Here is a 16,734-nt window from a genome sequence, read left to right as displayed (position 1 = left end):
TTTCTCACCAAACACACTATCCCATCCCAGTTAAGGAAGACACCCTTGGCTGTTGAGGCCATTGATGGTAGACCTTTAGTTGAGCCTGTGATTTTCCGGGAGACCACACCTCTTTACTTAACTACTGGTATTCTACACAAGGAGGAAATATCCCTACTACTCATTTCATCCCCTTCTGTTCCCATAGTTCTGGGATACTCCTGGCTTAAGAGACATAACCCCGTTATAGATTGGAGATCAGGGGAAATAGTTTCGTGGGGTCAGGATTGTCAAGAGAATTGTTTAAAGAAAGTGTCACCTCTTTGTAGTGTCAACGCACTTAATAACGCTACCGACTCTACCAAAGTACAGATACCGTTCTTGTATCAAGATTTAAAGGCAGTATTTGACAAAGGAAAGGCTGATACCTTACCACCACATAGGCCTTTTGATTGCAAAATTAATTTACTTTCTGGTACTATGCCCCCCAGGGGTCATGTATACCCTTTGTCTACGAATGAAAACTTAGTTCTAGAGGAGTATATTCGTGAAAACCTAGACAAGGGGTTCATTAGAAGATCCTCCTCTCCTGCTGGGGCTGGATTTTTTTTTGTTAAAAAGAAGGATGGTTCTTTAAGACCCTGCATTGACTACCGAGGTCTTAACAAGATAACCATTAGAAATGTATATCCGATTCCCTTGATCACCGAGCTTTTTGATCGATTAAAAAGTTCTAAGATTTTCACTAAGTTAGACCTTAGAGGTGCTTATAATTTGGTGAGAATTCACGACGGAGACAAGTGGAAAACTGCATTCGATACTCGATATGGGCACTATGAGTATACTGTAATGCCTTTTGGTCTCTGCAATGCCCCGGCGGTATTTCAGGACCTTATTAATGAGGTTCTTAGGGAGTTTCAAGATGACTGTGTGATTGTATACCTTGATGATATACTTATACATTCCAGGGATATTGAAACTCACCACGGACAAGTCAGAAGGGTTTTACACAAACTTCTTCAGCATGGCTTATACTGCAAACTAGAGAAATGGAGCTTTGACCAATCCCAAACTACCTTTCTTGGTTATGTGATTTCTGGGGAGGGGTTTGAAATGGATCCGGAGAAGCTCCAATCCATATTAGATTGGCCTTTACCTAAGGGTCTCAAGGCTATCCAGAGATTTATTGGTTTCTCCAATTACTACAGACGTTTCATTAAGGGATACTCCTCTATCATTGCTCCCATCACCAATATGACCAAACAAGGGGCTGATACTAAGAATTGGTCTACTGAAGCACTTCTGGCTTTTAAGACACTCAAGGAGCTGTTTGCTTCCGCACCAATTTTAGTTCACCCTGATACTACACTACCTTTCCTACTCGAAGTTGACGCTTCTGAGACAGGTATAGGTGCTGTTCTGTCCCAAAGGTTGGGTGTAGATAAACCATTACATCCTTGTGGATACTTTTCCAAAAAATTGTCAGGTACTGAAAGCAGATATGACATTGGTGACAGGGAACTACTAGCGGTTATAATGGCCTTAAAGGAGTGGAGACATTTATTGGAGGGTACTTTGCATCCTGTTACTATTTTGACAGATCATAAAAACTTATCCTATATTGGAGAGGCTAAACGACTATCATCTAGACAGGCTCGTTGGTCCATATTTCTCACTCACTTCAACTATGTACTCACATATAGGCCAGGTTCTAAGAATTCTAAAGCCGATGCCTTATCTCGCCAATATGAACCTGCTGCCGTATCTGAGCCGGTTTTGTCCTCTATAGTACCCAAGTGTAACATTATCGCTAACACTACTCTCAAAGTCCATTCTCCGCTACTTGATCAGATAAGGAGCTTGCAGCATCTGGCACCTAGACTGACTCCGGCTTCCAGACATTTCGTTCCTCCTGAACTCCAATTGGAGCTCTTACAGTGTCTTCACGAGAGTAAGGTGGCTGGTCATCCGGGTGTTCGCAAGACGTATTCTTTGATCTCCAAGGATTTCTGGTGGCCTTCGTTACGGAAGGATATTAAGGATTTTATCGGAGTTTGTGAGGTCTGTACTAAAACTAAACTACCGCATTCGCTTCCTTGTGGCCTTCTACAACCTCTGGAAATTCCTGACAAACCTTGGTCCTGTGTGGCAATGGACTTTATTGTGGATTTGCCTGTTTCTAAAAGGCACACTGTTATCCTCACCGTAGTCGATAGGTTTACCAAGATGGCACATTTCGTACCTTTGCCTAAACTCCCGACTTCTCCTGAATTGGCGGAGATCTTTGCTAAAGAGATTTTTCGCTTGCATGGGATTCCTTCGGAGATCACTTCTGATAGAGGCTCCCAATTTGTTTCACGTTTTTGGAGATCGTTCTGTTCTCAATTAGGCATCAAATTGAATTTTTCGTCCGCCTATCATCCTCAGTCTAACGGAGCTGCCGAACGAACCAACCAGAAGATTGAGCAATACTTACGTTGTTTTGTTTCCGAACACCAGGACGATTGGGTCGGTTTGATTCCTTGGGCGGAGTTTGCGCACAACAATCTCGTTTGTGACTCTACGCATTCAAGCCCCTTCTTCATGAACTATGGCTTTCATCCATCTATTCTTCCCTCGGTTTCTCCTTCCCAAGGAGTGCCGTCGGTTGATGTCCATGTGGCCAATTTGAGGAAGTTGTGGGATCAGACTCGACAGATTCTTCTACACAATTCTATGCTGGTTAAGAAACATGCTGACAAACGTAGAAGGGCGGCTCCGAATTTTGTTCCAGGCGATAGAGTTTGGTTGAGTACTAGGAATATTCGCCTTAAAGTTCCTTCCATGAAATTCGCTCCTCGTTATATTGGTCCCTACAGGATCTTGACTCGAATTAACCCAGTGGCGTATCGTCTAGCTCTCCCAGCTACTTTACGCATCCCGAACTCCTTTCACGTGTCATTGCTGAAACCTCTAATCTGTAACAGATTCTCCTCCACAATCGCCCCTCCGCGCCCTGTTCAGGTGGAGGGTCAGGAGGAGTATGAGGTTAACTCCATTATTGATTCTCGTGTCTCCCGGGGGAGAGTACAATATTTGGTTGACTGGAAGGGTTATGGTCCTGAGGAGAGGAGTTGGGTACCACAAGAGGATGTTCATGCTCCTCGCCTTCGCAGGGCATTTCACTCCCGCTTTCCATCTCGCCCCGGCTCCTTCCGCCCGGTGGGCGTATCTGAGAGGGGGGGTACTGTCAGGGTACCTGAAGCCTCTACCTCTGAGAGAGGTAGAGACTTAGAAGTTTATCCGTCCGGACGGCATGTCTCCTCGGCCCCTCGCGGTTCACTCGGTCTTGCTAACGCCGGCCGCGAGGGAGTCACTTCCTTTTTATAGCAGGAGGACCGGAGGTCGACGTCATTACGCTAACCCGGAACGTCCTGTCACTCAAATCTCGGGAGACGAATCAGGACTCGCCGGAGGCGTGTCTTCTCTCCCTAACCAGGATACTTAACAGTGGCTCTCTCATTTACTCATTGCCCTGTCGTGGTTCTAGTCTGCCTAGTCACACAGTGCTTTGTTATTCTCTTGCCTTTTGGTTCTGATCCGGCTTTGGTATTTACTCTCCTGTCTTTCTGTTATCCTTGACCCGGCTTGTCTCTCGCTTACCTGTCTTCTCGTTCCCTCGACCTCGGCTTGTCTCTGACCATTCTATCGTAGTTATACGTTAAGTCCGGCCATTCTAAGGACCGGTATACGTATCTGCTACTCTTTGTACTCTGCGTGTTGGATCCCTGACCCGATCCTGACATGCAGCCCTCTTGGTTTCATTTATATATTTGGGAGTCCAGGCCAACTCCTTGGTTTTGCAGCCCTCCCTGTCACAGGTGCCTCATTCCAGGATCCTATTTAGCCTTGTACTGCAGAGAGCCCCAGGAGGAAGTAGTTCCCAAGTAGGTCGATTAATCTTATAAGGGCAGGCCTTAGGCTGCTTGAGTAGAACCTGCCAAGAATGGGGTACATTGACGTTGACATTAGTGGCAGGCTTAGGCAATATATGATCATATAATGGAACTAAATCCCCATTATTTTTTGCCTAGGTGAGGTGTTTTTAAATAAAACTATTACAATCTGTGAGATTTGAAATAATTGTTTAGTGAATAAGTGTATAATGTGTGTGTGTGAAAAAGCACAGTTAAGGCTAACCATCACAACAGTGAAGCAAAGTGAATTATTAAAGTATGACTGTCATACCCAAATCTATACTAATAGGATGAGTGGAGCGCTATACAACGAATATATGCACTTACCCTAAATAGGGTGTCAGACTTGGATGTTCATATAATGCATACAGGAAAAACAGAATAAAAGATAATATAGTTTAAATCCACAAAAGGATGATAATAAAGCAGAATGTAATCTTAAGTAGTTCAACTCACATGGATTAGAGCCTCAAGGGGACAGGCTCAAATCACATCAACAGTAGTGTCGGTGACACTGCAGCCTTTTGCTGGAATAAATCTCCTCAGGAAACAAGATAAAAAGGGAAACTTCCTAGTGTATTATGTTCAATATAATAGTGAACAAGCAGTGTTGATGGTTATGCTCACCTTTTTTAGAGCCAATAAAACCTGGCTCGTGATGGTAGACCTGGGTGCCTCTAGAGGTGGGCACCTACCCTTCTGTAGCAGCAAGAAATGGGTAAAGCCAATAGGACTTAAAAATGTATTACAACTTTAAATATAAAAACAAATAATAAAATATACCATAAAGTGCACAAGTATAAATGTCCAAATGGTGGCTGAAACTCAGAGACGCTTTTCGCCCACATGCAGTGGGCTTTTTCAATTGGGATTATTGTGCTTTCATTCTTGCTGCTTTTAGATATACAGGGTCTGGTATCCGATAGGTGCTTCTTTAATCCTGTCCTCCAATCGGAATCACGCTTGGTGAGAGGTCGGATATCTACACCTCCAATTAATCAAGGCTATCGGAAGTGACGTAGTGTCTCCACTTATGTCACTTCCGTTTTCACTGCGTATATATATATATATATATATATATATATATATATATATATATATATATATATATGTGAAAAGCACAGTTAAGGCTAACCATCACAACATTCTACTGACCACAACAAAATCTGGAATTTTAGCTACATGTGTTTTCAACCACAATTTACATATTTCATATTAAGTGTACCTAAACATATATATTATTTTGTTCAGGAGAAATAGGGCTTTCAGTTCATATCAAATATTTAGATATGAAACATATTTATATATTTTAAATAATTCCTTTTTTCCCAAGTTCGGCATGGCATTTTAACTGTGAATGTCAAATACTGTTAGCTTTTACTACAATAAAATACACATATACACAATTACACAGGGTGTAATATAGGGCTTACCCATTTCAGTTTTTACAGATTAAAATTTGCCAGATTGGTTTGCTAGTCCTATGTCGCCTTTGAGAGAGTATAGCCATCTGGGTAATAACATTTCCATTAATATCTAACCTAGAGTATTCCAAATGGTGTATTTTGAGAAGTTTAGCCATTTATCACAAATGTGGGCCCCATTTAGTGGTTGTACTTTTATTTGTGGTTTTTCACACACATAAATCCAGTTTTCACAGGACATAATCCTGATGTGCATTAGTGTCTCACCAATGGTTCCAATAAGTTACCAGTTTTCCAGGTTTGTGGAGAAGTCACAGGGCCAAATATATTAGATGCCCTTTTCAACTTTGACAAATTTGACAAATTGATTTTCTGGGCCTATGAGACAGCCAATGGAAGATAATCACCAATCTGATGACATATTTTTTTAAGTAGGTAACCCGGGGTATTTCCAATGGCACAATTTGAGATGTCTGATTAAGCCACTTTATCACAAATGCTGCACCGAGGGCTGGGAGGAAAGAGGCACACAGAGGGATGATGGGGGCAAACAGAGGACTGAGGGAAGAAAGGGCACACAGAGGGCTAGGGTGAAAGAGGCTCACATAGGACTGAGGGTGGCAAAGAGGCACACAGAAGGGTTGGGGGCAGAGGCACACAGAGGGCTGACTGGGGAGAGGCACAGAGGGCTGGGGGAAGAGGCATACAGAGGGTGGAGGGGGGAAGAGGCACACATAGGGCTTGGGGGAAGAGTTGTGGGGGGCAAAGAGGCCTCCAGAAGGACGGGGGGCAGTGGAATACAGAGGGCTGAAGGAGGGAAGAGGCATGCAGAGCTAATGTGGGGAACAGGCATGCAGAGGGCTGGGGGGGGAGACATACACAGGGCTGAAGGTAGGAACATGCATAGAAGAAGAGACACACAGAGCTAAAGGGGGCACACAGAGGACTTAGGAGGAGAGAGGAGCACAAAGGGCTGGGGGGAGAAGAGCACAGGGCTTATAAGGAGATGCACACAGAGTGCTGAAGAGAGGCAGACAGAGGGCTGACGGGGGTAGAGGCATACAGAGAACTGAGAGGGAGAAGAGATGGCTTAGGAGGGGAAGAGAGGACTTAGTGGGGAAAAGAGGGCTACGGGGGGAAGAGGCACACAGAAGGCTGATAGGGGAGAGGTTCACATAGGGCTAAGAAAATAAATTAGGTTCGGGCACTCAGGATTGCTGAAGAAAGGCAAGTTTATTTGCTTTGTCAGGACTCTGTATAGGTCAAAACATTGCAATTTTTGTTCCAATAAACATGCCTGTCATGGAATTGGGGTGAGTGGGCTCGGTATGCAGAAATTAATACGGGCACAGTCATTGAATTAAAAGGTTTTTATTTTAGAAAAGTAAATCAATATGATGCAAGTCCCAATAGTAAACAAAGCAATTCCTTCAATAATAAAATAAAAGTCTTTAAGGAAAATAAAGTCCTTTTAACATATTGAAGCTGTAGTTGAATTGCAGGAAATAAATCAAAGCTGAGCCAGCACTGCAGGAGTTATCTGAAGTTAAATCAGCATTGTAGGGGTTAATCAAAGTTGTAACAGCACTGCAGTGGTTAACCAAGATAGAAGTTTCCAGGCAGACAAGAGTGGATGTAAGGGAATTACACAGGTGAGGGTAATCAACTTACAGCTCTGTACTCTAAGGTAATAACAAAACAACTGAACACAGACCCAAGGGTGGTCTGTTCTTATATAGGGAAAAGGGAATGAGAGCCCTCCCATGAGGAGGGGTCTGAGGGCCTATATAAGAGGAAAGCCCCTCTGGGTAACGGGGTGTCCACACCTCCCTATGTAGGCGGGATGCTATGTCCCTTTGTAGCTGAAAGCCATTGATCTCCACAATGCTTCCAGGTAAGCCAGCATGGGTCCCAAAGGGTTCTGTCAGCAAGAGGGAATCCTGGGGCAGTTTGGGGGTCAGGGCACATACATTATTAGTCCGTCTGGCAGAGGAGAGGCATGCTGGTGGACGGGCAGAATCTGTGCTCCTTCCCCCTTACGCCGCAACCCACATGGTGTGGGAAACTTGAGTGGGTGCGGCACGCCTAGTGCTTGCAGAGTGGCGGGAAAAAACCCCGCAGACTGGAAGGTAGGTGGAGCGTGTCTCTCACTCCAAAAACGCAGAGATACATGTGGCATCCAGGGAGTGAGTAGGACACGCCGAATCCTCCCTGTGTGCCGTGACATAATCCCCCCTCTAGGTCCCTACCCCGTAAGCGCCCAAGAACGGGTTTGGTAGGATGTAGTCTATGGAAATTTTTTTATTTTTTTTATTTGACCATTTTTATAGTTTTTTTCTTTCACTTATTTTTCATTCGTTGAAGGAAGGAAGTGAAGAAAGATATTGTGGAGTACAGAAAGTAAGAGGGGTGTGGGTAAAGACAAATTTGTGGGGTTTAGGGAAACTGGAGCTGGGGTGGCGCTTCGAATGCTCACGGGAAGCCGCGGAGTGGCAGAAACAATCCGGCGACCTGGAGGTAGGTGGAGCAGGTCTCTCACTCCTGGAACACCAATTGCCACGTGGCTGTCAGGATCGGGACAGGGATCCAACACGCAGAGTACAAACAGGTACAGGATACGTATACCGGACCTTAGAATGGCCGGACTAACGTACGGAGAATATAGAGAATAGTCAAAGACAAGCCGAGGTCGAGGGAACGAGTAGACAGGTAAGCGAGGAACAAGCCGGGTCAAGGGTAACAGAGATAAACAGAGTAAGTCAAACAAGCCGGGTCAGAACCAAAGGGATAACAGAAATACAAGAGCGCTGTGTGACTAGGCAGACTAGAACCACGACAGGGCAATGAGCAAATGGGAGAAGCAAGTTTAAATACCCTGGCTCGGAAGGGTAGACACGCCTCCGACGAGTCCTGATTAGTCTCTGAAGGATTGAGTGACAGGTCGTTCCGGGTTGGCGTCATGACGTCGGTTTCCGGACGTCATGCTAGAAAAGGAAGTGAGTCCCTCGCGGCCGGCGTTTACGTGACCGGATGGACCGCGAGGAACAGAGGAAACAGCCCGTCCGGACGGATGGACGTCTAAGTCTCTACCTCTCTCGGAGGTAGAGACTTCAGGTACCCTGACAGTGGCGTCAGGGAAGTGAGTAGGACACGCCAAATCCTCCCTGTGTGCCATGACACTGCCTTTCTGTAGCAATCATGAGTGCCTGGACCTAATTTATCTTATCTAGGAAGCTAGGTTTTGTCAACCCTGGCCCTGATAAGCACCTAGTTTCCTAAGTGGGAGTGGGAGTTTGTGAATTACCACACAGGGCTGAGAACGGATGAGACAGTGGGGATGGGAGGACAAAAAGAAACACAGAGGGGCTGGGAGGGACAAAGAGAAACACAGAGGGCTGGGGGATGAAAAAGATGCACAGATGGACTGGGGAGAGAGGAGAGACACAGTGGCAGGGGGAGAGAAAGAGCCCTACAAAAGTGCTAGGGGGATGTGACATACAGAGAGGCTGGGGAAAGGGAAAAGGAAACACACAAAGGGGTTGGGGACAAAGAGACAAAGGGTCTGGGACAGAGAAATAGACACACACAGGGGTTCGGGAGGACAAATAGACACACACAAGGGGCTGAGGGGCAAAGGCATACACAAAGGGGCTAAGGGGAGAGACACACAGATGGACTGTGGGGAGAAAGAGACACAGAGGGGTTGAGGGAGGTGGGGAGAGTTTGGGCAAGAAAAAGACACACAAAGGGTCTGGGAGAAGAAAGAGACACACAAACTTGGCAATTTCTAATTTTTAAGGTGAGGCGCAAGTAGTCTTGACTAGGTCTTGCTCCAACCTTGACCATAACCTACTTTTCTTGGTTCACCAGATAAGGCTGCATATATTGACCAGCCAAGTCTACTTCCCCCCTATACTTGCTGTAGTATACAATGCACTTCAGGTTTTCCAGCTGCTCAGTTCTTCCTCTATCAGACACTGGCAATGTACTTTCATTGTGCATTGAAGACATGCATTGTGCACATCTTTATTATCAGTGAACAGAAGGGCCAGCACCCTATCTTGGCATAGAGCCTCCACTGTGTCTGCAGATTGTCAGCGTTTGGGTGAAACCTTATGCTAGAGTTTTGAAACAAACAATTTTTTAAATAAATAAACACTTGTGTGTATTCTAATGATCAACCCATAGATGATAAACCTTATTTAACATAGGAAGAATCAGTTTCCCCACAAAATCAGGGAATCCTGGTGAGTCAATCCTTCCCTTGATAAATCAAAAATGCCCATGTATTGCCATTAGTGTATTCACATTATTTATAATTTAATGCCATATCGTGAGCGCTTCGATGGAATATATTGTTTGGAAAGCAAACCTTTAAATTTTATTTCAACACAAATGTTTTGTTCTGGGATTTAATTTTGGGAAAATGTGTCAGACAGGAATGTAGTCTGTAACTACTTGATCAAATATATTGGCGAAACGTGTTGGGGTTTATTTTAATTTACTGTTTTATTAAAGGAATATTAGCTAACTTAATTTGAGATTGTGCCAAATACTTTTTTATTATTTTCTATTGCATTTTGTTTTATTTTACCAACCTGACTTCCTGTCTATAGTTGCAGAGAATAAATCACTAAAGAATCCTAAATGGGGATTATACCACTTATGCCCTATACATTGAGCATTTTTTTCCTAGAGTAAAATACATTTTAAACATTCCTAATTGGTTTTACACATAGAACACTGATGCTCCTTGTCTTTTGGGTTACTACACTACTGAGATATCTGCTGAAAGTATTCTCACCAACATCCTACCAGTGGGGGATCAACAGCACTGAATGTGATTACACCAGAGCTTGTATTAGCTCAATCAAATGTGAGTAAGACCATAAAGATCTGCTGTGACATATTACACCATTGGAGTTTTTCTCAGTTTTTTTTATGTTGATGTGGATCCTAAGTTATCTTTGATTCCTTTATTTTTACAAGACAAGAATCCTATAAAAGGATTTTTGTTGTTTTACCAGCTGCACCTCAAAGTTTAGACTTTCATTTTAGCTGTTTTATGATTTGTTATTATTTGCACTTGGACTTGGACTTGGAATTAAATTACTGTTTTAAATATTACAATTTTCAGGCGCAACCTTACTCTTTGTTTTTCAGGAATTGGATATAGGGGCTGAATATTGTAGAGCCTGTCAAACAATGGGTCATTTCTAGGTGGACATTGGGAGTTATCATTAAAATGGAGGAATCGCTGCATTTGCTCTTAGTGATCCCTCTTCATTAATCCTGGGAAAAATGGGGTAATCAAAAAGGGGTGCTTGTGCCAGTAGAACCTAATACTTGGCTTTTTCACAATACCTATTAGGGTTAGTGTCCAAAATGTTTTAAGTTCTGCGACATTAGTGGGGTGCCACATGTTTTTTCTACTGTAATATGACCCCAGATGTCAAACAATTAGCTCAAATATGTTGTTCACATATATCAACATAAAGAGGCACTGTGGGGTGTCTTAGGTTCTTGTATATGGTGGTGGTTCACCATTTCTGGAGCGCTCACTTAGGGGTTCAATGTCAGACACTGTCATAGTGTCACTGTCTGCAAGAGTGTCACTATACGAGCTTGACAGAATAGAATACGCCTCCTTTGTAATTGAATAGCGTCACCTAGGGGGTGCTTAATACACGCCCAAAGCCAATTCCTACTTCCACCCACTAAAAAAAACAACACCCAACCTAAAATGTTAAATCAATTACTGATTACTAAAACAAAAAAGAAAAAAAAAGTCACCTTAAGAGCCCTTTTATCAAACAGATCCCTGATACAGTACCGTACAGCACATGCACTGTACAGTAATCAGGCAGCAGGGAATGGGTTAAACAGAAATAAAAAAAATCTGCTGTAGCTGACAAAATGTGTCCAAAAAAAATTAGTTCTCATTTTCTATTTTTTTTTTAATTTTCACACTTTTTAACACTCTGCAACAGTGGTCTCTCTCTCCTGCCTCAGATAAAAATAAGGAGAAAAAATGGGCAGAGACAATGTTACAAATCATGTAACATTGCTGCAGATCACATGCTGCAGTTTGCCACAATTGGATGCATGAGGACTGACTGGGTTGCTATCTGCAGCATGGAAAGTGAGGAGGACAACAGGGAGGCCTAAATTGTGCTAGCGACATTTAAGTCGTCCTATTGCAGGATTTCATTACATGCCCTAACGGCGTGAATGGCTTAAAACCTTAAAGGACCACTCTAGGCACCCAGACCACTTCAGCTTAATGAAGTGGTCTGGGTGCCAGATCCAGCTAGGGTTAACCCATTTTTTTATAAACATAGCAGTTTCAGAGAAACTGCTATGTTTATAAATTGGTTAAGCCTTCCCCCTAATCCTCTAGTGGCTGTCTCATTGACAGCCGCTAGAGGCGCTTGCGTGATTCTCACTGTGAAAATCACAGTGCGAGCAAGCAAGCGTCCATAGGAAAGCATTGTAAATGCTTTCCTATGCGATCGGCTGAATGCGCGCGCAGCTCTTGCCACGCGTGCGCATTCAGCCGACGGGGCGGAGAGGAGGCGGAGAGGAGGAGGAGAGCTCACCGCCCAGTGCTGGAAAAAGGTAAGTTTTACCCCTTTTCCCCTTTCCAGAGCCAGGCGGGAGGGGGACCCTGAGGGTGGGGGCACCCTCAGGGCTCTCTAGTGCCATGAAAACGAGTATGTTTTCCTGGCACTAGAGTGGTCCTTTAAATAGTCTAACTTTTTTCAAAACTATTCTGTGAGGATGTTGTTAAAGTGTTGTGGTCTGCAGTCCTCTTCACTTAAAGCGGCACCATCATGCCGAACTTGCATTTTTTCTATTTTTTCCTCTTCTCTTCCTCTCTTAGAATCTGGTCTTGTTTTCTTTCTTTCTCATCTAGCTTTTTTTAAAACATAAGATAAAGTAGGGACTAATTTGTCTTATGTATTTTTCCTACGCTTGACCTTCTTTGACCAAAGGAAGAGCTGAAGTCCACTCCATTTCCTGTGCTCCATGAATTTTCCCACAATTCTCACCCTTTCGCTGTTTTCTAATTGTTCCCTTCGCATTGTGTCATTTAGACTAGTGAATTTACAGAATTTCGTCCTAACAGAATACAGGCAGTGCAGAATTATTAGGCAAATTAGTATTTTGACCACATCATCCTCTTTATGCATGTTGTCTTACTCCAAGCTGTATAGGCTCGAAAGCCTACTACCAATTAAGCATATTAGGTGATGTGCATCACTGTAATGAGAAGGGGTGTGGTCTAATGACATCAACACCCTATATCAGGTGTGCATAATTATTAGGCAACTTCCTTTCCTTTGGCAAAATGGGTCAAAAGAAGGACTTGACAGGCTCAGAAAAGTCAAAAATAGTGAGATATCTTGCAGAGGGATGCAGCACTCTTAAAATTGCAAAGCTTCTGAAGCGTGATCATCGAACAATCAAGCGTTTCATTCAAAATAGTCAACAGGGTCGCAAGAAGCGTGTGGAAAAACCAAGGCGCAAAATAACTGCCCATGAACTGAGAAAAGTCAAGCGTGCAGCTGCCAAGATGCCACTTGCCACCAGTTTGGCCATATTTCAGAGCTGCAACATCATTGGAGTGCCAAAAAGCACAAGGTGTGCAATACTCAGAGACATGGCCAAGGTAAGAAGGCTGAAAGACGACCACCACTGAACAAGACACACAAGCTGAAACGTCAAGACTGGGCCAAGAAATATCTCAAGACTGATTTTTCTAAGGTTTTATGGACTGATGAAATGAGTGAGTCTTGATGGGCCAGATGAATGGATTGGTAAAGGGCAGAGAGCTCCAGTCCGACTCAGACGCCAGCAAGGTGGAGGTGGAGTACTGGTTTGGGCTGGTATCATCAAAGATGAGCTTGTGGGGCCTTTTCGGGTTGAGGATGGAGTCAAGCTCAACTCCCAGTCCTACTGCAAGTTTCTGGAAGACACCTTCTTCAAGCAGTGGTACAGGAAGAAGTCTGCATCCTTCAAGAAAAACATGATTTTCATGCAGGACAATGCTCCATCACACGCGTCCAAGTACTCCACAGCGTGGCTGGCAAGAAAGGGTATAAAAGAAGAAAATCTAATGACATGGCCTCCTTGTTCACCTGATCTGAACCCCATTGAGAACCTGTGGTCCATCATCAAATGTGAGATTTACAAGGAGGGAAAACAGTACACCTCTCTGAACAGTGTCTGGGAGGCTGTGGTTGCTTCTGCACGCAATGTTGATGGTGAACAGATCACAACACTGACAGAATCCATGGATGGCAGGCTTTTGAGTGTCCTTGCAAAGAAAGGTGGCTATATTGGTCACTGATTTGTTTTTGTTTTGTTTTTGAATGTCAGAAATGTATATTTGTGAATGTTGAGATGTTATATTGGTTTCACTGGTAAAAATAAATAATTGAAATGGGTATATATTTGTTTTTTGTTAAGTTGCCTAATAATTATGCACAGTAATAGTCACCTGCACACACAGATATCCCCCTAAAATAGCTATAATTAAAAACAAACTAAAAACTACTTCCAAAAATATTCAGCTTTGATATTAATGAGTTGTTTGGGTTCATTGAGAACATGGTTGTTGTTCAATAATAAAATTAATCCTCAAAAATACAACTTGCCTAATAATTCTGCACTCCCTGTAATTATAATTTGTCTATATGTGTTAGACGAAATTAGGGCATTTTGTTAGGTTCGGAATTTTTAGCAAAATTAATGAAAGGCTGATCAGATTTGTACCCCAGCTGCATCTTGCAGCTGTTTAGCAGATAACCCCTAATTCCCACAAGAATGGTTCAGCGAACTTGTTAAATTCTTCTCTACATGGTGCTCTACCATCCCTGTCCCCCTCCCCTCCAAATCTGCTTGCAGGCAGAGGGAGCGCAGAAATCATTTGTCAGTCTTACAACTGATTTTTGCACTCCAGGTGTAGGCCAGCTTCGCTAATGGATCGTCGAATTTGTTAAATTCTTCTCTCCATGTTCCCTTACCATCCCTGTCCCCTTCCCAACCATGTCCCCTTGTCCCTTCTCTCCATGTCCTTTTACTGTTCCTGTCCTTCTCCCATCCATGTCCCCTTGTCCCTTCTCTCCATGTCCCCCTACTATTCCTGTCACCTTCTTTCCATGTCCCCCTCGCTCTCCCTCCTTCCCCAAACAGCAGGCAGCCTGTCACTCATAGAGCTGGTGCCATAGATGAAGGTAGTGCCGGCTCTGCTCAATTACACATAGATGCCACCCTCCCTGCTGTTTTACCTTTCCAGGCAGGGTAGGGAGACCTCTCCATGTCCAGTGGTGCACTCTGCCTCCTTCACATTGAGCGCCGGGTAGTCACATGACATCTTGCGCTCCTATGCAAAGTGTGAGGGGGGAGGCGCTTCTCCAGCCTGCTTAGTCTGCACCCTTATGGAGTTGCAAGCTGCTTGCAGGCAAAGGGAGCACAGAAATCCCTTGTCAATCTGACAACTGATATTTGCGCTCCAGCTGGGGGCCGGCTTCACTAATGGTTCGGTGAACTTGTTAAATGTTAGCAACAAGTTTGTGCAAACCGGCTTAATCCCATCACTGCCTTAGGCCATGTAACAGAAGTCACTATTACCCAGGCACCTGGAGGGCACTAAGTGCCAGCCCCCTCCCCATTGACCATGGGGCTTTTGCCTAGAAAGAGGTTCTATTTTTTGTTGAGGTGGGTATAGTGGGACTATAGCAAGGCGTTGTCCTATTGACTAGTCTAGAACACTTCTAGACTACTTCAAAGTGACTACCCTTTCACTCTTTTAAATCTTCCATGTGGTCCCCAGCTCTTGTTATTGTCTGTCCCCACCCCATCATTTCCTCTAACTAAAGTGTTCCATTCACACTAGTGTTAATGTAATTAAACGTTGTAGTGTAATTGGTTGCTATCCCAAGTCATACTGTTATTGGTTGGGAAGGAGCTATGATGGAGGACCTGAAGTGAAACTTTGTGTGCCACTGTAACCCTATTTTATGTAAGTGAGGCTGTGTGGGGTATAAACAGATGTGTTGTTTTCAATAAAGTTCAGTTGTATTTCAACCTATGCTATGTTTCGGCTAGTATTTGGGTGGAAGGGGCGAAATGGCTATAATTACTGCCTTGCTATAATTACTGCTCTATAAAAGTTGAAGTCTCTAGAGCTATAATCACTGTAGCCTGGTCTTGGGAAAAAGTCCTCAGCGACCCCAGTCAAGCTTCAGCGAGGAAGCTTACCTGGTGGAGGTACTCAGTTGGAGTACAGGAGCTCTGTCACAGGCCACATCAAAGTGTGCCACAAAGTAATTAACTTATGGGTTGAATGGAATCCATAAAGGTTTTTTTTTTTTTTTTAAATAATTGTTAACATTAAAATTGGGATTCTCATCTGGCAATTAATTAACACTAATACATTTGGCTAGAGGAATGTATATCTACCAAACATGGCGTCAAGTGACAATTTGTAAGCTGCTGATGAAGTTAAAAATGAAAATAAAATAAATGAGCCTCAGTTATTTGAGTATGAATTGGCCTAAAAAGGTTGGAACTGATCTAAGCAACATCTTGTGTAGTGGTTGTGTTGCCTAGAATCTACATGTGCCATCCTCTAGTTTTATAAAATGAATCTAAATACCAGGTGACACATAAAGAGCAAACAATAAAATAAATACCCACAATAAAGTGCTAATGTGACACTAATTTTACTGTGTAAAATGGAATGCAAAATACAGATTTGTGTTCCTTACACTATGGAATCCCTTTAATTCCTTCAGAGCTATTACATCCTGTATATTCAAATTTAAAATGTTTTTTCTTAACATATTAAAATCATTCAAAATGATTTTCTTCAAAAATTTCTATGCTCTCTTTTTTAAATGTCTAGAGAAAAAAAGTTTATTTATTAATCTAGTTGAAATGTATAGACATTTAAATCTGGTGGTTCTGCGGGATGGTTTAAAGATTTTTGCAAAGCCACTTTTCCACCATATTTTGAGAACATCAAAAAAAGCTGAAAAAGGGTTAAAACTCCTAAAATGTGCAATTTTCAATCCTTTGTTTAAAACAAAGCTCATCATACTTTAAAATATATGAGGATAAATTATTTATACCCATCGGTTGGATTTCCTTTCCCTTTTGTTTCCTCTTGTAAATGCTTTCCATGTCTGCATCCCTAAAATGTATATTCCATGTTCTTTTGACTGGCATGTGACATGCCTCTATCAAAAAATAATAATTAAACAATCTGCCCTGGGCTTTGCACTTGTGAGTGGTACTATACTCTATTTTCCTTTTGTTTATTTAGTTCCATATTTCAAATTTTACCATACAGTTTGCACTATGTATTT

This window comes from Pelobates fuscus, chromosome 5 (genome assembly GCF_036172605.1).
Source record: "Pelobates fuscus isolate aPelFus1 chromosome 5, aPelFus1.pri, whole genome shotgun sequence".
NCBI classification, from domain to species: domain Eukaryota; kingdom Metazoa; phylum Chordata; class Amphibia; order Anura; family Pelobatidae; genus Pelobates; species Pelobates fuscus.
Note: the sequence above shows the minus strand (reverse complement) of the source record.